General features: G+C 42.8%; 1 pseudogene; it reads left to right on the top strand.

Moving 5' to 3' along the window:
• Positions 1 to 2,096: 2,096 nt before the first annotated feature.
• On the top strand, positions 2,097 to 2,835 carry LOC132226893 (TCF3 fusion partner-like; annotated as a pseudogene).
• The last annotated feature ends 21,122 nt before the right edge of the window (positions 2,836 to 23,957 follow it).

Raw genomic sequence — 23,957 nt, forward strand, 5'->3', positions numbered from 1 at the left:
GGCTGCACCCGTCTACATTCCCACCAGCAGTGCAGGAGGGTTCCTTTTAGTCAAGGCAGTCTCTTCAATAAATGGTGCTGGGACATTTGGTCAGATACATGCAAAAAAACAAACTATATCCCCAGCTTACACCATACACAAAAACAAACTCAAAATGGTTAAAGGACTTAAATGTAAGACAGGAAACCATTAAAATCTCAGAAGAATCCATAGGCAGCAAAACATCAGACATATGTTGTAGTAATATCTTTACCGATACATCTCCTAGGACAATGGACATTAAGGAGAAAATAAACAAATGGGACTACATCAAAATAAAAAACTTCTGTAGAGCAAAAGAAACCATCAACAAAAAAACAAGAAAGCCCCTGCCGGGGAGAACATATTCGGCAATGCTATTTCAGATAAGGGTTTAACCTCCAAAAGTTACAAGAAACTCACACAACTTAACAAAAGGAAGATAAACAATCCAATCAAAATATGGGCAAAGGACCTAAATAGATACTTTTAGAAAGAGGACACACAGAAGGCCAAGAGACATATTATTACATGCTTAAAGTCACTAATCATCTGAGAAATGCAATTCAAAACAACAATGAGGAATCATCTCACACCTGTCACAAGGGCTATCATCAACAAATCAACAAATGCAAAGTGCTGGGGAGGGTGTGGATTGTCTTATATTATTGCATTTTAAGAGGTCTTAGTTCTAGAGATACAAACCCCTTAGACAAAGAATTTTCAAATATTTCTCCCATTCAGTAGCTCACCTTTTCTTTTTCCTGATGGTGTCTTTTAAAGCACAAAAATTTTTTATTTTGATGAAGTTCAGTTGATCGATTTTTGTCTTGTTGCTTTCACATCTAAAAAATACTCAAATCCAGTCTTGAAGATATACACATATCTTTACTTGTAAGAATTTCATAGTTATAGCTTTTACATTTTGAGTTAATTTTGATATGTGGTATGATGTACAGGTCTAATTTTATTCATTTGCATGAGGATATTAAGTTGTCACAGTACAAATTGTTAAAAAGACTACTCATATCTGATTTAATTTGGCACTCTTGACAGGAGCACTTGGCCATAAAGGTGAGGGTTGATGCTGCAATTCTCCCTTCTACTTCATGGATGGGAAAGTCTGTCCTTATGCCAGTACCAAATCAAATTTTATGAGTACTCTTTCCCAGACATCTTGCACATTATCACTTGTTTTATCCTATCTAATAAAAGAGAAAAATGGTAATTGGCGTACGACGATACCCTTTTCATTGGCTAATCAGGGCTATATGCAAATTAACTGCCAACTAAGATTGGCAGTTAACTGCCAACATAGGCGCAATGCTGGGAGGCGAAAGGGGAAGGAGGGAAGAAGCTGCCTGCCGCTGACTGCAATCGGAAACCCAGGCGGCAGCCAAGAGCCAGAGAACCGAGCTGCCTTTGCTCAGAGAAGCCAGGCCTCCTTAGCCAGCTTCTGTGATAAGAGAACCTGGCCGCCTTTGCCGGCCCTGGGCCAGTAATGGGAGAAGCTGGGTGGGGCAGGGAAGAGGCGGATGTCTGCCTGGCTTCTCAGATCACTGATCACCAGTGATGGGAGAACACCCAGAGGTGGGGCCAGAGGCCAGGCTGCATAGCTGCCTGGGGACACCATCTGGACCCCAGGGGCGACGCAGCCAGGCCCCAGAAGGAGACCCAGGGCCCGGGGCTGAGTTGCAGCTGTGGTACGCAATCCAGTGCCTGGGCTGAGGAGACCCAGAAGGAGACCCAGGGGCCTCGCAAGAGGAGAGTCTCCATGGTCAGATGGCATGGTGTCGGGACAGGAATAAAGACCCGAGGTGACTCAGATGCCTGGCCACAGGGTTAGACCAGCCAGCAGGGCCTTTCAGTTGGGACTGGGGTGGGGGTGGGGCGAGGGAGGCAAGCCGGAAATAGAGAACTACAACTCCCAGGAGGCTTAGCGGCCAGGGCCTGGGTGCCTGGCTGTGAAATCGGATGGGCTGTAGTTTCGCAAGCCACTTTAAACTAGAGGCTTGCAAGGTTGGAAGTTCTGGGTTGGGAGCCAGGGAGAAATGGAGCTGGAGCAGAGAGAGGGGTCCATGGCAGCGGTGGGCTTTGAGGAGTTCTCAGCACCTCCCGGCTGGGAGCTGGCGCTGCCTCCGCTGAAGGTGGTCACATCCTGGAGAGCGAGCTTGAGACCGAAGTGGAGTTCGTGTCTGGGGGTCTGGGCAGCTCCAGCCTCCAGGAGTGAGACGAAGAGGAGGAGGCAGCCTGAGGCCAGCAAGGGCGGCACCAACAGGAACTCAATCGCAGGAAGTACCAGGCGCTGGATAGGCGCTGCAGGGAGATTGAGCAGGTGAAGGAGGGGGTCCTGAACAGGCTCCATCAGATGATATAGAGGATAACATGGAGACTCCAGCAGGAGCGGAGGTTCCTCATGAAGGTGCTGGACTCCTACAGTGACAACTACCGGGCCAGCCAGTTCACCATCTTACTGGAGGACGAGGGCAGCCAGGGCAGAGACGCCCCCAACCCAGGCAACGCTGAGAACGAGCCTCCAGAGAAAGAGGGGCTGTCCCCGCCCAGGAGGACGCCAGCGCCCACAGAAGCCAGCAGCCCGGCCCCTGGCGAGGGGCCCAGCAGTTGGAAGAGGCGGCGAGTGCCATAGGAAGGGCACTGGGCAGGAGTCCCGCTGACTCCGGAGCTGGCCCCGTGCAGATAAAGGTGGAGGAAGACTTTGGCTTCTAAGCCCTCGAGGCTCTGGACTTAAGTTGGGTTTCTCGGGGGCCAGACAAGCTGCTGCCCTACCCCACCCTAGCCAGCTCCCCCTTTGACTGACCCCCCAATAAATGGACCCGATGCAAAAAAAAAAAGCTTATAGAGGCATGTTTATAGGATCAAATAGTATAAATATAGATGTAACAGGACAATAAAAAGAGAACCTGGCTATGATGATAACCTGAATGCTGCCTCTGTGTCATTCCTTCTTTGGGAACCCCTGGACCTGCTGGGGCTGGACCCCAACATTCCTCTTCTTATAAGGACTTCAGTGAGATGGGCTAAGGGTCCCACTGAAACTGCCACAATTTAATGTAATCCCCTCTTTAAAGATCTTATCTCCATATACAGGTACATTCTGAGGTTCTGGGGATTAGGATTTTAACATACATTTTGTTGATTACCCAAATCAGCCCTTAACAACCAGCATGTTTCAGAAAGTAGATTCCTACAGGGTTATTTACCAAACATTCAGAAGTATTTTTAAAAGAGCTAAGCCCCTTGCCCACCGTGTGGGCCCCTCCCAGCGAAGAGGGAAGGCCTGGGTTCCGGGCAACGGAGGAAAACTGGTGTCAGCAGCCAGGGGAAGGGGCCCCCAAGGGGCCCCAGATTGCGAGAGGACACAGGGTGGGCTGAGGGACCCACCCGAGTGCACAAATTTTTGTGCACCGGGTCTCTAGTATAATAATAAAAAAGTCAGTGTAGTGGAATGTTTTTTGGAGATGTTTTGAATCTTGATAAAACCTGTGGCCAGCTTATGTTTTGCTGACCCTGTAACATGATGGGATAATACCCATTACTTTTTTTCTCCATTCAAACCTTTAACTTTTAACCATATGCCTCCCACTTCACTTCCATTCCATGGAATCCTGGTCACAGGATCTGCTGAATTAGCCATTTTCTTCATTGTGTTTAACTCATATTTCATAGACTCAATGCCTGGGGAGGAGAAGATTAAAATCTGGACTGTCATCATTCCTCTTCAGAAATGTCTCAATTTGAGCACTAGCTGGTTTGGCTCAGTGGATAGACGGGGTTTGGTTCTGATCAAGGACACATACCTTGATCAGGTTGCAGGCTCCTCCCTGGCTATTGATGTTTCTTTCCTTCTCTCTTTCACTCTCCCTAAAACAAATCAATGGAAAACTATCCTTGGGCCAGGATTAAAAAATATTAAAAGAAAAAATAAATGTCTCAATATGAAATCTCAAAATTTTACAGCCAGTTTGTTTCAGTGGAGAAACATTGTGGAATAAAATACAAGCAAGCTTGAAGTAAGCTAGAGGAGACCTTGTATTTAAATGATGCCAAAGGACATTGCATTGGTTTCTCCACTGAGATTTAAAATGATTTCATAGTGTTGTCTGTTTCCTCACTGAGGAAAGGAAAACCTATTCCTAACCATGGAATGCTTCTCTAGGGACCTTGGCTGTGCCCTCTGAGCCTTTGCTCTGTCCTTTTCATAAGAAATGACCTGTGCTTACAGCTCTTGTCTCCTCCCTGTAGAACATCTGAGACCCAAAGGCCTCTTTTTATTGTGTACTGTGTTGGTCTCCCTTCAGGTGCTAGCAGGCAGGGTTTGTGCTACTACAATTCGCTTAGGAGCTTTGAGTTTCCTGTGAATTTAATTGGGGTTCATGGCATTAGAAAAGCCACCTTACAAATTGTTTTCAGATAAGCTCTTCACCTGGGGCTTCCTGGAGGTGTTGTAGGGCAGTGCCCTTAAATTCTTACATTCTGAAAATCCTTGACGGAATTTGAGGCACCACGTTAATGTTTCTGAGATCTTTAGGACTTTCATATGTCATGGCTTCATCCTTAGACCGTGTTTTCCTGGATTTGATGTTAGCCCAGAAAGCCATTTCTCTACTTTCGCATTATTTGACAAATGGACATGAAGGAGCAGCTGTGAATGGGAAGAGGGTACTTGAAAGCCATAAATCCAGGTTCTTTTATTGTTAATTGTTTTTCTTAGCTTATCTTTCTCATTGATTTCAATTTCAGTGGCTTCCTAGCGAGAATCTCTCTCATCTTCATTCAGTGTCACTTTTGCACTTGCCCAGAAGCCCTTGCTGTGAGCCTCCTCAGGAGCCATGAGGGCTCCACTCAGGGTTTCTTGGAGGCCCTCTTGGTGTTCATTTTCACGCTTCACTACATTATGTCGGGTCCCACCTACCTCCTGTTCAGAGGCATTCCCATGAGTGTGTGTTTCTTTCTTAGTGTCAGCACTCCATTGTCCTATCAGTATCTGTGCCAGTTATTTCTTGCTGTTTAATAAACCATTTCCAAACCTCCTATCTTAAAATAGCATTTACTTTGTTCAGAAATCTGCAGTGAGGCCACCTCATTTCCTTTCCACCAGCTGGTATGACGTGAAGCGGGGAAGTGGAATCATCTTGAGGCTGGTTCCCTCTCTGGTTAGACAGTTGCAGAAGGCTTTTGGCTGGGACCTTCACTGGGGCAGTCTCAGCTGGACTCCTGTGTGAGGACTGACCATGTGGCCTGGGCTGCTTCGTTCTTCACAACATGGTGGCGGTTTCCCAGGGTCAGCTCCCTTAGGGACAAAGTCAGATGGCACCCAGACATAGCAGTCACACAACAGTCACCATATCCTATTCACCGCAACCCAGCGAGCACTCAGGCCAGCACCTATTTCATGGACAAGTGCCAAACAATCTGGAGACATGCTTCAAGAACTCGGAATCACTCACCTTGTCTTACCAAAGAATCATTGTATCGAAAGGAAAGTAGTTCTTCCCAAGTTGTTATCATTGACATTCCAGCAAGTTTGTTGTTATTGATGGTGTTGTTTTTGTTTAGTCTGTTCCCTTATGTTGTGGGATGTAACAAAGAATTTCAAGATAGCACTGTTGAATCAAGCCCCCTCCCCCATTTTATCGGTTCTGAAAAATATAGGGCTCCTCTTGCTAAAGTTTTACAGGGAGAGATGCGATTTCTCAGTAAACCAGGGAATCATCTCATCATGAAATGCAATTCAAATTAGCATCAAAAGTTTGTAGTTCAGTAAGAGACTTATGGCAGTAGAATCCAAATATATCAGATTCATTAATTAATCTATTTTGAAAGTGCTATTTTTGGAGGCATTTGGTGAATCAGTCCTGAATACTTCAATATGATATCCCTAAAATGTTTTTAAAGATTCTGAGGTGTTAAGATGGGGAAAGAAGAATGGGACTTTCTACTAAGAGGCAACGTATAGTCATTTTGTGGAGGAGAGACATGGAAATGTCATAGAAAAGAAAGAGTCTAAAAGCAAGTTCAGACGTTATGTGGCAAAGACAAGGATAGTTAATATATTTTTGGGATTCCTGGTCATTCTCACTTTGGCCTTGATTCTGAGTAACTCAAGGTCCCACATTTTAAGACTCTAGAACAGTGCAGATAACATTTTATTGCAATTGGATTTGTTTCAGAATTTCATGTGGTTAAACTATGAAGAACTTAAATTAAAAAAAAAATTCAGAACGGTGTCCATATCTTCATAACCAATCTCTATTCTTTTATTCATGCAGTCTGAGGAGCCTCTTGCAGCTTCAACAAGTAATCATAGCCCTGAAGATAATACTGCTCAGCTGGAGGAAGAATTCAAAGTACTTCTAAAGAAATGTGAAGAAATGACAGCTAGAGCAGAGTGGAGGAAACAAGAAGGATTAAGAGTGAGACGACAAATGCAAATAAATAGGGCAAAACACCTTGAAGAAGAACAGCGTCTAGACAGGATTGGAGAAGGTGCAAGACCCGACATAGCATATAGATCAGAACAAATCAGGCAATTTTACCAGGATTTTTTTGCCCTTTAATATGCTTTATTTCATTTTACTGCAAATGAAACACTGGTTACAGGCAGTGTATGTGTTTTCCCTTCTTCCCCTAATAGCAGCTTGTTCTTTAGATTTCAGGAAGGAAGGTGGCAAATTTCTCCTTTCAGTATGTTAGTTTCCATCACTCCCATCACTGAGTTGAGCTTGTAGAATGATTCTTACTAGAGGATCATTTTATTTTCCAGGTCATTGATGAAATACAAGACTATTAGGAAAAAATAAAAGTCATGATCAAAATATTATACAACTAGAGGCCTGGTCCATCAGCAGGCCTGTGCCCTTTCGCAATCTGGGGCCTCTTTAGGGCCCCTTTTCTGGTTAATAGTTTTTTGTTGGAGTCTTTAGGGTTTTTCATGTACAATATCATGTCATCAGTGAATAAGGACAGTTTTACTTCCTCTTTTCCAATTTGGATGTCTTTTATTTCTTCTTCTTGTCTAATTGCAATGGCTAATACTTCCAGTAGTATGTCTAACAGGAGTGGTGAGAGTGGGCATTCCTGTCTTTTTCTTGTTCTTAAGGGAAATGGTTTTAGCTTTTGCCCATTGAGTATGATGTTGGCTGTGGGCCTGTCATATATGGCTTTTATTATGTTGAGGAATGATCCTTCTATTCCCACCTTGCTGAGAGTTTTTATCAGAAATGGTTGTTGGATTTTGTCAAATGCTTTTTCTGCATCAATTGATATGACCATGTGGTTTATTTCCTCTCAATTTGTTTATGTGATGAGTCACGTTTATTGACTTGCGGATGTTGTACCACCCTTGCATCCCTGGGATAAATCCTACTTGGTCATGGTTTGTGAACTTTCTGATGTACTGATGGATGTCATTTGCTAAGATTTTGTTGAGGATTTTGGCATCTATGTTCATGAGGGGTATTGGCCTGTAATTCTCTTTCTTTGTTTTGTTTTTACCTGGTTTGGTATGAGGGTGATGCTGTCTTCATAGAATAAGCTTGGAAGTGTTCCTTCCTCTTGATTTTTTGGAATAGTCTGAGGAGGATAGGTTTTAGTTCTTCCTTGAATATTTGGTAAAACCCCCCTGTGAAGCCGTCTAGCTCTGGCTTTCATTTTCTGGGAGCTTTTTGATGACTGCTTCAATTTCTTCCATAGTTATTGGCCTATTGAGATTTTTATATTCTTCCTGATTGAGTTTTGGAAGATTGTATTTTCCTAGGAATAGGTCCATTTCTTCCAGGTTGTCTAGTTGGGTGGAGTAGAGTTGTTCATAGTATTTTTTAACAATCATTTGTATTTCAGTGGGGTCTGTTGTTATTTCACCTCTGTCATTTCTGATTTTGTTTACTTGGGTCCTCTCTCTTTGTTTCTTGGTTAGCCTGGGTAGAGGTTCGTCAATCTTGTTTATCCTTTCAGAGAACCAGCTCGTGGTTTCATTGATTTTATGTATTTTTTTTTATTTCTGCTCTAATCTTTATTATCTCCTTCCTTCTGCTTACTCTGCATTTTTCTTGATGCTCTCTTTCTAATTCTTTGAGATGTAGAGTTTGATGCTTTACTACCATTTTTTCTTGCTTTTTTGAGGTAGGCATGTAGAGCTACAAACTTCCCTCTCAGGACTGCTTTCATTGTGTCCCATAGGATGTGGATTGTTGAGTTTTCATTGTCATTATTTTCCAGGATATTTTTAATTTCTTCTTTGATCTCATTGGTAACCCAATCAATATTTAATAACATGATATTCAGCTTCCAAGTTTTTGAGTCATTTGGGTGGTTTTTATTGTAGTTTCTTTCTAATATTCTGCCATTGTGGTCTGAGAAGATGCTTGGTATGATTTCAATCTTCCTGAATTTGTCTCTACTTTGCTTGTGAACCAATATGAGAGCTACTTTTGAAAATGTCCCATGTGCACTTGAGAAGAACGTATATTCTGCCAGTTTGAGGTGAAATGTTCTGAAGATGTTAATTAAGTCCATCTGATCTAGTGAGTCATTTAGGATTGCTGTTTCTTTTCTGAGTTTTTTTCTAGCAAATTTATCCAGGGATTTCAGTGGCGTGTCGAAGTCCCCTACTATGATTGTAGTGTTGTCGATCTCTCCCTTGCTATCTTCTAGGAGTTTTTTATTTATGTATTTGGGTGCTCCTACATTGGGTGCATATATGTTTATCAGGGTTATAACTTCTTGTTGTATCAATTCCTTTAGTAGTATGAAGTAGCCTTCTTTATCTCTTGTATGGACTTTACTTTGAAGTCTATTTTGTCTGATATAAGTATTGCTACCCCAGCTTTTTTTCATTTCCATTTGCCTGAAAGATATTTTTCCATCCCTTCACTTTCAGTCTGTTTGACTCCTTACTTCTGAGGTGGGTCTCTTGTAGACAACAAATGTATGGTCATATTTTTTTATCCATTCAGCAACTCAATGTGTTTTGATTGGAGCATTTATTCCATTTACCTTTATAATTATTATTGAAAGGTACTTGTTTTGAGCCATTTTTATTTTTGTGCCTGTTTTCTTTCTTAGCTTTTTATTTCTCCTTCTTACACCAGTCCCTTTAGCATTTCTTGCATTGCTGGCTTGGTGATAATGAACTCCCTTAGTCTTTTTTGGTTGGTGAAGCTTCTTATTTCCCCTTCAATTTTGAATGATCGCCTTGCTGGATAGAGTATTCTTGGATTCAGTCCCTTGCTTTGCATCACTTTGTAAATTTCTGTGCATTCTTTTCTGGCCTGATGTGTTTCTGTTGAGAAATCATTTGATAATCTAATGGGAGATCCCTTGTATGAAACTTACCGTCTCTCTCTTGAAGCCTTTAAGAATCTCTCTTTGTCCTGAACATTTGCCATTGTAATTATGATGTGTCTTGTGGGTCTTTTCTGGTTCATCTTGCTTGGGACTCTCTGTGCTTGTGTGACTTTTTTCTTCCCTACTGCAGGAAAGTTTTCTGACATTATTTCTTCAAAAAGGTTTTCTAATCCTTGTTCCTCTTTCTGTTGTTCTGGCACCCCTATTATTCATATGTTGCTTCGTTTCATGTTGTCCTATAGCTCCCTTAGGCTCTCCTCCTCTCTTTGAATTTTTTTCTCCAATTGCAGTTCAGTTTGGGTGTGTTTTGCTTCCCTGTCTTCCAATTCGCTAATTTGGTCCTTCGCTTCTCCTCGCCTACTTTTGAAACTGTCCATGGTGTTTTTTATTGCAGTTATATCACTCTTTATTTCTTCTTGATTCTTACATAAGTAATTTTTTTTTCATCCATTTCTTCTTGATTCTTACATTCGTTGTTGATTTTTTCTTCCAACCTGTTTATGCACTCTAGGACCCTTATTCTGAATTCTTTTTCTGACATGTTGCATGCCTCTTTTCATTTAGCCCCTTTTGTTGGGGGCCCTCCTTTTCTTTCCTTTGGGGGATTCTTTGTCTGACCATTTATGGTCTCACCCACTCATCTATTTTGAGTCGTGCAGGGGCTGAATCTTGGGTGGCAGTTTTTGTTTAGTCTGTTCCCTTATGTTGTGGGATGTAACAAAGAATTTCAAGATAGCACTATTGAATCAAGCCCCCTCCCCCATTTACTGAGATGCAATTTCTCAGTAAACCAGGGAATCATCTCATCATGGAATGCAATTCAAATTAGCATCAAAAGTTTGTAGTTCAGTAAGAGACTTATGGCAGTAGAATCCAAATATATCAGATTCATTAATTAATCTATTTTGAAAGTGCTATTTTTGGAGGCATTTGGTGAATCAGTCCTGAATACTTCAATATGATACCCCTAAAATGTTTTAAAGATTCTGAGGTGTTAAGATGGGGAAAGAAGAATGGGACTTTCTACTAAGAGGCAACGTATAGTCATTTTGTGGAGGAGAGATATGGAAAAGTCATAGAAAAGAAAGAGTCTAAAAGCAAGTGCGGACGTTATGTGGCAAAGACAAGGATAGTAAATGTATTTTTGGGATTCCTGGTCATTTTCACTTTAGCCTTGATTCTGAGTAACTCAAAGTCCTTTGCCCATATTTTGAAACTGTCCATGGTGTTTTTTATGGCAGTTATATCACTCTTTATTTCTTCTTGATTCTTACATGTTATTGTTTTTTTTTTTCATCCATTTCTTCTTGATTCTTACATTCGTTGTTGATTTTTTCCTCCAACCTGTTTATGCACTCTAGGACCCTTATTCTGAATTCTTTTTCTGACATATTGCATGCCTCTTTTCATTTAGCCCCTTTTGTCGGGGGCCCTCCTTTTCTTTCCTTTGGGGGTTTCTTTGTCTACCCATTTTTGGTCTCACCCACTCATCTAGATCTTGAGTCATGCAGGGGCTGATCCTAGGGTGGCAGTTTTTCCTCATGCTGCAGTTGCTCAAGTAGTCACAGTAGTGGTTGCTTCTCAGTTTGCAGCAGCTCCTTGGTGGATGCTGGTCACAGCAGTGGTGTCTCCTCTGTTTGGTAGGTGAGGCAGCTTGCACAGCTGCTGTTTCTTGGACAGGGGTAAGCGGAGCATGGCTGCTGCTCCTTGGACAGGAGCAGGGTGTTCAGGTGGCTTCTGCTCCTCGGATGGGCTTGGACTGCTCATGTGGCTGCTGCTTCTTGGATCGGGGCTGGCTGCATTCTGCTGCTGTTCCTCAGATGGGGCGGGCTGCTAGTGAGGCTGCCGCTGTTTGGACAGGGGCAGGATGCTTATAGGGCTACTGCTCCTCATATGGTTGCAGGCTGCTCGCTCAGCTGTTGCTCCTCAGATGGGGGGTGGGCTGCTTGTGTGGTGCTGCTCCTCAGTGGGGGTTAGCTGCACGTGTGTCTTCTGCGCCTTGGATGGGGGAGGGATGTTCACCCAGCTGCTGCTCATTGGTTAGGTGCCGACTGCTTTTGGCTGCTCTCCTTCCACCCGTGTAGGCTGTGCAGGGCTGCCACTCCACAGATAACCTTGGGCGGGACGATCTGCTAGGGCGGCTGCTGCTCCTTGGGCTGGAATGAGCTGCACATGTACCTGCTACACCTCGTACGTGGGCTGTCTGCTGCTGTGGCTGCTGTTTCTCAGACGGGGGTGGGCTGCTTGCATAGCTGCTTCTCTTCATGGGGGAGCAAGCTGCATGTGTGTCTGCTGCTCCTCGGATGGGGGCAGGTCGCTTACCCAGCTGCTGCTCTTCAGATAGGTGCAGGCTGCATGTGTGTGCTTCTCCTCTGACCAGTGTGTACTGCGCAGGGTTGCCCCTCCTCAGATGTGGGTGGTCTGCTCGTGTGGCTGCTGCTCCTTGGACTGGGGGTGCTGCTTAGGTGGCTAATGCTCCTTGAATGGGAGTGGGCTGCTCAAAGCGATGCTCTTCCACGTATGGGTATGGGCTGTTCACATCACTGTTGCTCCTCAGATGGGTGCGGGCTGGGTGCGTCTGTCGCTCCTCAATCATGGGCAGGCTGCTCTTGTGGCTGCTGCTCCTCAGATGGGGCAGGCTGCTCACAGGATTGCTGTTCCTCCGATGAGGGAGCAGGCCACTCTCACAGCTGACAGCTGCTGCTCCTTGGACTGGGTCAGGCCACATGAGGCTTCTCCTCCTAGGTCTGGGGCAGGCTGGTGATGGGGCTGCTGCTCCTTGGACTGGAGTGGGCTGCTCACGTGTCTGCTGCTTGCGTGGCTGCTGATCCCCGGGAAAAGGCGTTGAGCTGGTCAGGGGGGAACATGCTTCAGAACTCACAGGAGTCTGTGCCCAAGGTGGCTGGAGATTCGTTGACCATGGGGCCCCAGCTAAGGTAGCACGTCCCTGGCAGGGGTGTCTGTAGAGTCCCAGGTGTTATCTGAGGGCACCCTGGTTGGTGGGTGAGGCCTGGCTCCCAGTTACAGCAGCTCTCCCTTTAAAAACACTAGGCTTCTGAGGGCGAGCCGGCTTCCTGGAACTGCTTACACAGTAGCAGAGTCTGCCTAGTTACCCGAGTCCGTTTAGCCTGACCCCGAAGGTGCTGCGGGATCTATCTGTGCCTCACTCACATACACACACACACACACACACACACACACACACACACACACACACACATCCCCCATGGCCACATACTCCTCTTTTGGCCCCTCACTCACTCATGCTCTCTTCCTCACTGCCGCCTTCTTCCTCCCTCTAGTTGGGTCTGGGGTGTTATTGACCCTGAGTTTCCTCTCCAGGTGTCTGGTTATGAGGCTCACTCTCTAGCACCTGGCCAGACAGGATTAAATTCACCTCGACAAGACACAACACAAAGGGCGCAAAGCGCGAATCTACTATTTGTATTCCTAATAAACTTATTGTTTATCTATAACAGGATTTCTGGAAAAAAATGACAAGTGATTATTGCATATACAAGAGGAGAAATATTATTAGTAGAAAACTTTATTGTTAACATCAATTCAAATACTTAATAGGTACCTAGAGAAAAAATTGAAATTACATATAAAAATGTTTAAAGGTAAAGTTTCAAAAGAATGTTGATATACATTTCCATAATAAAAACTAGGGCACGCAATTACATATTTTTGATAGAGTGATAAATTAGCTTACATTGAATTCATTTTAAGTTCTCTTTTTAAAATTTTACACCTATAAGAAATTTTAAAAGTACATAAATTGAAAGATATGATTGATTTAAATTCCCACCAGACATGCAATAAATGAAGATACTGGATATCCATGGTTGTGACGTTCTATTTGATTTTCTCCCAAAATTGCAAAGGGCTTTCACTAGGTTTATACGAGTACTAGTTCTGTGCCATTATTTCAACATCTTATTATATGAGTACTTATTAAAAGAGCAATGAAACATCATGAATTCTATGTTCACACAGGCATCATTTATATCCACAAATATTAATAAAATTTAAGAAAAATAAACTGCATAAACTTACATCAAACATTTCATAATAGATCTAAGTTTCATATATATATAACAAGATAATAACATTGTTCCTCTATTAGCAGTTTACCAATTCAGGGGAAATATTGATGCAAGTAAAATACAGTACAGCAGAGACAAATAATTAGAGAGGGTTTTCAATCTGATTTTCATAGGGTTGTGCCAATGCTTCCTCCAACAGGGAAATGACATCTATGTTGATGCAACCAAGTATGAGTACTTCTAGAATAAACTCTTACTTGGAAGATTGGAATCAAAAAGAAGCATGTGTTGTCAATATTCTTCAATATATTAAAAAATAAGACATGCTCTCAGTTTTTCCGGTTTCTGCAAGATCATACCTATGACATTGCAGTCAGGTACTGGCTATTACATAGAGCAGTCTTTATCACTGTTAAAGCACTGGCCCACATTGCTTCTGACTGGGGATGTATTAGTAGTAAACAGGCCCTTAGATCAAACTGAAAATTGCTGCAGAGTGATTTCTAGTCTGTTGAAATCATCATAGGTCACCTCAGCTCACAGAACTCCTTGCCTTGCAGAATTCCTATTAGATATGCTGTTTATAATCAACTTACTCATTTCCTTAACCAAAGTTGATGAGTTCCTGTTATGTAACCTGAAAGATATTGTGAAAGGTATGATATTCTTTGAGGAGCTCAGACTGTATTGGACAGAAGGAAGAGCAAATTCACATTAGGGTAAGAGGTGCTGTGTTTGGAATATGCAGAGGATTCTTTTGAAACATTAAAGAAGGGGATGTTATTCCGGCTTGAAAGAGGAAATCCGTTCTACAAAATTTGACATTGGGAAGATGAGTAGTACTAACTTGAAAATGAGTTAGTGGGGAAAATATTTAAGGAAAGAAAATATCACATATGAGGTCATGAACCCATGAAATGGGATAGCTTCTCTTAAAGACAAGGCTGTATGTGAAGGATCAGAGCTAGAAAAATGTAGGAATGAATCAGAACAGTATGCTAGTATATTTTGTGTACTAAATTAAGGAGTTCAGAGCAATAGAGAATTATTGAGGATGGTTAAGAAATGGAATGTAGTGATAAAACTCGAGTGGCTGAGAGGAGAATAACTGGCGAAGAATGAGCTAAACACAAGGCCTTGCTTAAAAGACTAGCGTAATGATTTATGTTTTTAACTACATTAAAGCTCTTAGCTTTTAAATTTTCTTGGGTAGTGAACTCCTTAGATAATCTAACAAATGCTGCTCATGCTGGCATTGCATAATCACATTTGTTATAAGTTGGAAAATATGCTTTCACAGATTGCAGAGGTTGCACTTATGAGAAAAAAATCCATAATGAAAACCACACTGCACATTTCCTGAGATTTCTGGTTTCTGAGTTCTGTGTATAAAGCCAAGTGTAGGAATGGGTGCTAAGCAGTATAAGAATGGCATGGTGGCAAGGGGCTATGTACAGAATGAAATGGCTCTATGAAAATACATTGAAGAACTGAATTCAATAGAGGAAATATCAGAGGATTTTAAATGACTAAATCTTATCCCAGAATATGATATAAATAAATAGATCAATTACCAATGACTAGAAAATTTCAAATGTAAAGAAAGTTGTCAAATAAAAATCCAGCTTTCTATTCTCCCAAAACATACATGTGCAGAAAGCTTCACAGGGAAATTCTATGAAACTGTTAAAAATTGCTAACAGCTCAGCCAGTGTGGCTTAGTGGTTGAGTGCCAACCCATGAACCAGGAGGTTGTGGTTCAATTCTGAGTCAGGGCACATGCTCGGGTTGTGGGCTCAATCTCCAGTGGGGGGTTTGCAGGAGGCATCCAATCAATGATTCTTTCTCATCATTGATGTTTCTATTTCTCTTCCCCTCTCTCTTCCTCAATAAAAATATATTTTAAAAAACTGTTAGGTACAATGTGAATAAAATATGAAGAAAGCCTAAAATATGAAGAAAATCTTTTACATTAATTTCATTTGGGAACATAATAGTCAATACAAAAGCCTGACAAAGCTTAAAAATTAAATTATGGATCAGATTCAATATGCATATTGATGCACATATCCCAAATGTATATCATAACAACATAATCTGGTATTATATAACTCCAAATAGTGGAATTTATTCCAAAAGTGGAAAGGCAGCTCCATAATTCATAACACAAACACACCTGAAGAGAAAAATCATATACTCTCAACCATGAGTACATATATTAAGAGGCATATTTGATGGACAATCTAGTTTTGACAAATTATTTTAATAAAATATTTTAATATATAAAATATGTACATACCTCATCCTACATGCCAACATTATTCTTAATGTGAAAGTATACATCATAGTCAACTCAGAAAAAGACAAAGGTATTTATGATTACCCCTGTTATTTTATTTTTCTAGATTTTAATAATTATTTTAGTTCCTAATACTTCTGCTATTTTTAACAGCTCTTAGTTGATATGTAAAGAAAATCAAGTGAGCAGAAATTAATACTCCCTGAGGAAGAACATTTATGTATTTAATTTATACTGGGGATATAACTTTCTCAGCAATGCAGCTTGTAAAAATTAAAATAACAAACATTCACATAGTGCTTACTGTGCTTCAAGCATTTCCCCAGCACTTCTTATTAATAATTTAATATTCAAAACTATCCTGCGTTAGGAAAATCTCAGATTAGCGGAGTGGAGGAATTTGCCCAGGATCACATAAATAGCAAGTGGCAGAATGGTCTCTACAACTATACACCTGGACTACTCATAGGATTATGGTTACTTCTGGTAGGATTGGTCAATCGGTTTGAAATTAAGCTAATAATCCTACTGACTTTTGTCTCTAGTGGAGACAACTTTTTCTGGAACTCCCTTTATTTTTATTTTTTTTCACATTAACTTTTTAATATTGTGACTAGGTAATCAATCAGCATTGCCCTTTTTGACAATTTAGGAAATCAAATTCTAGAAAGTTAGACAAGTTGACTGAGGACACTTATCTAGTAAGCAGCAAAAGTAGAATCTGAATCCAGTTCTTTGAATGCCATTCCTTGTTCAGCATTCATCCATTGCAGGGAATGTAGATTTTCTTAGACCGCACAGAGGAAAGGAGGATTCCAGTGGAACACTGGTGGAAGGGTCCTGGGACTGGGAGGCTATTCAGGGTCCAGGAAGCTCTGGGGCCACAGGGCTTCATTTGTGTAGCCTTAGTTGCTTTGCAAAAAAAATCGTTCCACTCTCAACTTGCTCCTGTCTGGCCAATTTTCTCTGGAGTTGCTAGCACAAAGGTAATTGGCTGCTGCTCTGATTGGTCGATATCTATCACCCCTACTCAACTGCACCTTTAGTGATAGGCCCCCTCATGGTTTGCTGGCGGGCCATGGGAATCCAGCCTCCAGTTCAATACTGCCTTTACAACAGTAGGTGGCCATAACCGGTTGGCTCAGTGTAAGATTGTGGGCTCAATTGCAGTGAAGGGCACTTACTACATACCTCCGTTGTGTGGGAGGCAAACAATGTGACTCTCTCACATTGATTTTTTTTCTCTCTCTCCCTGTCTCTTCCCCTTCCTTCCATTCTCTCTAAAAATCAGTGGAAAAATTATCTGCATGTGAGGATTAACAACAATAAAAAAAAAAGAACATAAAAAAAAACTTCTTGTATGTATTGTATTAATCTGTAGCTATTAATTTGTGAAAACACTTTCAAGATGAAATACTTTTCTAATTAGACCAAAATGAAATGTTACTTTCCTTCTTAATTGGGAGAAAACCTCTCTTTATTTGAATTCTTAGATGTTCCACTTTCTTTCCAGGTAAAAATATACTTTTAAATTGAAATTCAACCAAAACATAATAATCAGGATGCTTGTGATTATTAAATGAATTAATACACACAGTATTATATATATGATATAGTATATGTACTAAACATATGTAATATGTAACTTTACATATATAAACACTGTTACATATATGTGCATATATAATAAAATATATATAATTATACTGTGACATTGTAGACATAGTGACATATATTATATACCTAATTATATATAATACTAGTGGCACGGTGCACAAACATTTGTGCACTCGGGGGCTGGGAAGAGTGTCCCTCAGCCCGGCCTGCACCCTCTCCAATCTTTGACCCCTGGAAGGATGTCCTACTGCTGGTTTACAGGGATCGGGCCTAAACTGGCAGTCGGACATCCCTCTCACTATCTGGGACTGCTGGCTCCTAACCACTCACCTGCCTGCCTGCCTGATTGCCCCTAACCACTCTGCCTGCCAGCCTGCTTGCCCCAACTTCTCCCCACCACCTGCCTACTCGCCCCCAAATGCGGCCCCGCCCCCCACCAGCCTGATCAGCCCCAACTTCCCCCTGTACCAGTGTGCTCACCAGTGTGCTCACCCCAACTCCCCCCCTGCCGGCCTGCTTGCCCTTAACTGCCCCCACCCCCCACTGGCCTGCTTGCCCCCAACTGTCCCCCTGCTGGCCTGCTCACTCCAAGTGGCTCCATATTCTATTCCATTTGTGTCCTTTCCACTCCTAAGTTAATGCCGTGTCCTTAATATGTGGTTATGAGATGTCTCTGTGAATGAGCTGGGAAACCTTTCATGTTTCTCTTTCCTTTCCTTTCATCTCAGGGTAACTGAGCTCTGCGGTTTGTGAGGGACGAAAGGCCCTGGGAATACAATGCTGAGCCCCCTGAACTCATTTTATTCTTTATGGTATTATTTGATTCTTGGGGCTGAATTAAACATGAAAACAGAAGAAAATATACCCTTAGATATAGAATCTGAGTCATTACCTGGAGATTTCTGTGGTAGTTAACACTGAGGCATGAGACACCTGTGTTTATTGGTCAATTTCCTCAACTATGGAACGAAGGTTGATCCTGCCCCTCGGACCTTATGGAGGTTGGATATGATGCATCCAGAGGGATTAACTGGCAGCTCTGAGAATAAGGTCAGAAATCCACAGACACTTCTTTCCTTTACCCAGACAGAGTTAGAAAAACACAACTCCTTTTATCATAACAGCAGCAAGGGCCATGCCTGAGGGAGAAGGAGCAGGGAACCAGAGCTTCTCCCTTGCTCCTTCCCTGCCCTCCCTCCCTCCATCCCTGCACTGGTCAAGCTGCTATGCTATGGTGGGACCCCTCAACTCAGGCTCTCGCCCTGCCCATGTCACAGAAAGGAGCATGCGCACTTCCTGCAGACACAGAAGCAGCTGTGGAGTAGTGAGGTGGTGGTTATTCCCCTGAGCAGGTGCTGAAGTCCTTGTTGAAGTCTCCACTCCAGAGCCTGCGAGTCCTGGGAGGCTGCACAGTGGAGGCGCCACATTCCTTTCAGTAGAAACTGAAGATAGGAGCTGCCAGCTGAGGGGAAGGACCAGGAGGTCTGCCTTGTGCCCATTCCCAATGCACAATCCCACTTTGCTGCTGGAACCTCCTGAGCCCAACTCCCATGGCCTGGGCCACAGGGGGCGGGGCCAACGCCTACTCCATGTTCCCTTTGAGCCCCACAGATGGCTGGGGCTGCACTCAGGAAGGGTTGAACACAGAGCGGGCTGCACACCGGCCGGGGCCGGCCATCCCCTTGTTCAATCTGAGCTCCGCGCTGATGGCCTGCCCGCACATGGAGCGGGCTGCACACGGGGCGGGGACCCTGCCTTTGCTGCTTTTCCCCTGAGCTCCGCCAATGGCCTGGCCATACATAGAGAGGCTGCAAAGGGGGTGAGGACCCCTGCCGTCCCCTTGTTCAGCCTGAGCTCTGTAACGATGGCCTGGCCGCACACGGAGCGGGCTGCACACGGGGCGGGGGCCCCTATCATCCCCATGTTCCGCCTGATCTCCACACCAATGGCCTGGCCGCACAGTGGGCGGGGCCCCACCATCGCCTCCTTCCATTTGAGCCCCAGGGTCACTTTTGCCTTGCCACCAGGCTCTTAGCTGCCACTTTGATTTCCGATCACCTTTTGGCTGGCGGCTTCTTCCCCTTTCACCTCCCAGCATTGCCCCTACATATGCAAATTAACCGCCATCTTTGTTGGAGTTTAATTTGCATATCGCCCTGATTAGCCAATGGGAAGGGTAGTGGTTGTACACTAATTACCATGTTTCTCTTTTCTTAGATAGGACTAGAGGCCCAGTGCACAAAAATTTGTGCACTGGGGGGGGGAGAGGCGGGGTCCATCAGCCCGGCCTGTGCCCTCTCGCAGTCTGGGACCCCTCGGGAGATAACGACCTGCTGGCTTAGGCCTGCTCCCGGGTGGCAGAGGACAGGCCCAATCCCTAGGTGCACCCTGTGGTCAGGCTCAGAGCAGGGCCGATTGGGGAGTTGGAGCGCTGCCCCTGTCATGCACAGAGCAGGGCGGATCCGGAGGTTGTGATGCCATCCTCAGTCACGCTCAGGGTAGAGCCAATTGGGGGGTTGGGTCACCGCCCCCTGTCACACTCAAGGCAGGGCCGATGGGGAGGTTGCCGTGCCACCCCCTATCACCCACAGAGCAGGGTCGATCAGGGGGTTGGGGAGCTCCACCCTGTCACACACAGAGCAGGGCCCATCAGGGGGTTGGGGAGCTCCACCCTATCACTCACAGAGTAGGGCCGATAGGGGAGTTGGGGCACCGCCCCTTGTCACACACAGAGCAGGGTGGATCGGGGGATTGGGGCACCACCCTCTATCACCCACAGAGCAGGGCCAATCAGGGGTTTGGGGCGCCACCACAGTCACACTCAGGGCAGGGCCTATGGGGAGGTAATGGCTCTACCCCGTCACAAACAGAGCAGGGACTGTGGGGCCGGGGCGGGTTGGGGTGCCGCACCCTGTCACACACAGAGCCGCAGGGCTGATCAGGGGGTTGGGGTGCCTTCCCCTGTCACGAACAGAGCAGGGCAGATAGGGAGGTTGTGGTCCCACCCCCTGTCACACACAGATCCTCAGGGCAATCAGGGGGTTTGGACGCTGTCCCCTGACACCCTGATCCCAGTGCTTGGAGGCATATTACCCTTTTACTATATAGAATAGAGGCCTGGTGCACAGGTGGGGGCCGGCTGGTTTGCCCTGAAGGGTGTCCTGGATCAGGGTGGGGCTCCCCACTGAGGTGCCTGGCCAGCCTGGGTGAGGGCATGATGGCTGTTTGCAGCTGGTCACACACCCTTCAGGGTGGGGGTCCCCACTGGGGTGCCGGGCTAGTCTGGGTGAGGGGCTGAGGGCTTTTTTCAGGCTGGCGGGTGACGGAAGCTCTCAACCGCTCCTTTTTTTCTTTTTTCTTTTTCTATTCTGGGCCAGCTTTAGCTCTGAGGCTCCAGCTCTTAGATCTCTGCTGCTGAAAGAAGGTATCTGGTTTGTTTCGGTTCTATAATCGAAACTCTGTATCAACTCCAGCTCTGAGATCCCGGCTCGGCTCACTGACAGCAGGTTTCTGGGGTTTTATTAAGCTTCTATATTTGTAACTATGTTTCAAACTTCAAGCTCAGAGGCCGGCATGGCAGGCGGGGCACGTTGCAGTCCTCCATCACTGAAGCAAGCAAGCCTCATGTTCAGTTTAAGCTGCCTGGCTGCCGGCCGCCATCTTGGCTGGCTGTTAATTTGCATATTGCCCTGATTAGCCAATGGGAAGGGTAGCGGTCATACGCTAATTACCATGTTTCTCTTTTATTAGATAGGAAATGTTTTTAAAAATATACTATTATATATGTATATATCGTATATATATTATTACATATGTGAATATATATAAACAATATAATATATACAATTATAGTTGCTCTGTTGATATATATGTGAAAGTATATATACTATATATTACTTGTATGCATACATGTAATAGTATATATATATTATTTTTGATACAAAAACATAGAAATATGTAATAGTGTATATGTGTACATATAGGTTCTTGCTCCTACTTTTTTAGTTGCTGTGTTGAACAGAGCAGTTTTCTCCCTGAATACATGTGGCTTTGATTCATCCACCAATTATCTCAACAACTTAGGTACATTAGAGTAATAGTAAAATTATTTTGGAAAGAAGAACAAAGTAAACATGATCTGTCTATACCACATTTCTATTCTAGAATAAATGTCATGTTTTTATTTACCAGATTCATGTGTGGATCCTCAATCCAGACCCACTGAATCAACATTTCCTAGATGAAGCTCAGGTATATATATTTTGACAAAGACCCACAGATGATTCAGGTCTATAAAGAGAAATAAATTCATCAGGTGGAGTGACATAGTTCTGGATTCTGATACAGGATCAGAGTCCTTACCTGTAAAGTCAGTATGATAATCTTTATAATCATCCTATTCTAGTAGAAATAAAATTCACATATTGATTGAACTAACACAACTTTATGTGTAACGCATTATTCTATATACTTTGGGTATGGCAGTTTAAAAGAAACACAAAAATGGACAAGTCTCTGCCCCAGTGGGAGAAAATAAATTTAATAAAAAATAAATGAATGAATGAATGAATAAGTAAATAAATAAATATTAAACTAAAGCCAGGTTTTAAGATATTCAGTGAAGAAAAGGAGTCCTAGCCATTTGGTTCCATGGATAGAACTTTGGACCTTGGACTGAAGGGTCCCAGGTTGAGGCTAGCCAAGGGCACTTATCTTGGTTGTAGGCGAGCTTCCCAACCCTGATGGGGCCTCAAGGGATGCATCCAATTGATGGGTCTCTCTCACATCAATGGTTCTCTCTCTCCCCCATCCCTTCCACTGTCTCTAAAAAACATTGGGAAAATATCCTTGGATGAGTATTAACAATAAATAAATTAATAAAGAGAGAGAGAGAGAGAGAGAGAGAGAGAGAGAGAGAGAGAGAGAGAAACGATTGGGGTGGGGGCAAGAAGGCTGGGAGAGGACAATGGGGGATTAAAGGGACATATGTAATACTTTCAACAATAAGAATTTTAAAAAAGAAAGAAAATATAAGAAGGAAGGAAGGAAGGACGGAAGAAAGAAAGGAAGGAAGGAAGGGAGGGAGGGAGGGAGGGAGGGAGGGAGGGAGGGAGGGAGGGAGAGACTGAGAGAGAAAAAAGGAAGGAAAGGAGGAAAGAAGGAAGAAGGAAGGAAAGAAGGAAGGAAGGAAGGAAGGAAGGAAGGAAGGAAGGAAGGAAGGAAGGAAGGAAGAAAGAAAGAAAGAAAGAAAGAAAGAAAGAAAGAAAGAAAGAAAGAAAGAAAGAAAGAAAGAAAGAAAGAAGAAAGAAAGAAAAGGAAGGAAGGAAGGAAGGAAGGAAGGAAGGAAGGAAGGAAGGAAGGAAAGAAAGAAAGAAAGAAAGAAAGAAAGAAAGAAAGAAAGAAAGAAAGAAAGAAAGAAAGAAAGAAAGAAAAGAAAGAAAGAAAAGAAAAGAAAAGAAAAGAAAAGAAAAGAAAAAAAAGAAAAGAAAAGAAAAGAAAAGAAAAGAAAAGAAAAGAAAAGAAAAGAAAAGAAAGGGAAATGAAGAAGACATTTGGCAAAACCAAAGGAGAGTCAATGATTCATGGAAATATTTGGAGGAAGAGCATTCTAGGTTGAAAGAACTGGCAAAGACCCTGAAGCAAGGAAATGATCCAGAATTTTTACAGCATCTCAAGGTGGCCAGTCTGGCTGAAGTTGACTGAAACATAAGAATGGTAATTAAATTTTGAGATCTAGTCAGAACCCAAATAACAAAGACTGTGTAGGGTTTTTTTGTTTTATTCTAAGGCAATTGTAATTTTTGAATGGTTTTCAGGAGGTAAGGAATATGATCTGAACTTAATGTGACTTTCATTTTATTGGGGTTATGGGTGTTCCTGTGAAAATAAGGAGACTAATTATAACCAAGTCTAGGAAATATTACTGGTGGCTTGGACTATAGAGGTAGAGGTGGAGATGCTGAAAAGTTGTTAGATTTTAGAAATATTTAAAAATAAAATCAACAAAACAAAATAGATGTGAAGTTCATTGTAACAATCTGCCATAGTTTCATTTCTGCATTTCCTTTCCACTATTACTTTCACATTTTTGTATACTTCATGAAAAATGGAGAACTCCCGCCAACCCTGCACTTAAACAGTTTAGAAAAAAATGAAATTGGTCAGTGTTTAATAGCCTTTTCATATTTCAAGTTAAGTTAAATAATAGTGATTTAATAAAACATTCTAAAATTCAGAAAATTAAACACCATTACAACAGAAACATCAATCAATTTGACAATAAATATACTACATAACTTTATCACATAATAAAAGACCAGCAATATTCAAGCAAGAGTTTATGAAACCTTAGGAATTATACTTTATTTTATTTTATTTTTCATCATGATGAAATCACATTCCGGCTAAGTTGATAGAAAAGAAAAAATTTAAACCTACTTACTCTATGATGGATAAAAATAGGAAAACAAAATTAACATCTATAGTTTTACTGGGAGCAAAAGAAAGTCTAATATATTGTTAATGAATAGCTATCATATATTCATAATGTAGTATAATCTAAGTTTTGCTACAGAGAATTTCCCAGAATCTTTGTCCTGTAATAATTC

The sequence above is a fragment of the Myotis daubentonii genome, chromosome 1, assembly GCF_963259705.1.
Source record: "Myotis daubentonii chromosome 1, mMyoDau2.1, whole genome shotgun sequence".
Classification (NCBI taxonomy): domain Eukaryota; kingdom Metazoa; phylum Chordata; class Mammalia; order Chiroptera; family Vespertilionidae; genus Myotis; species Myotis daubentonii.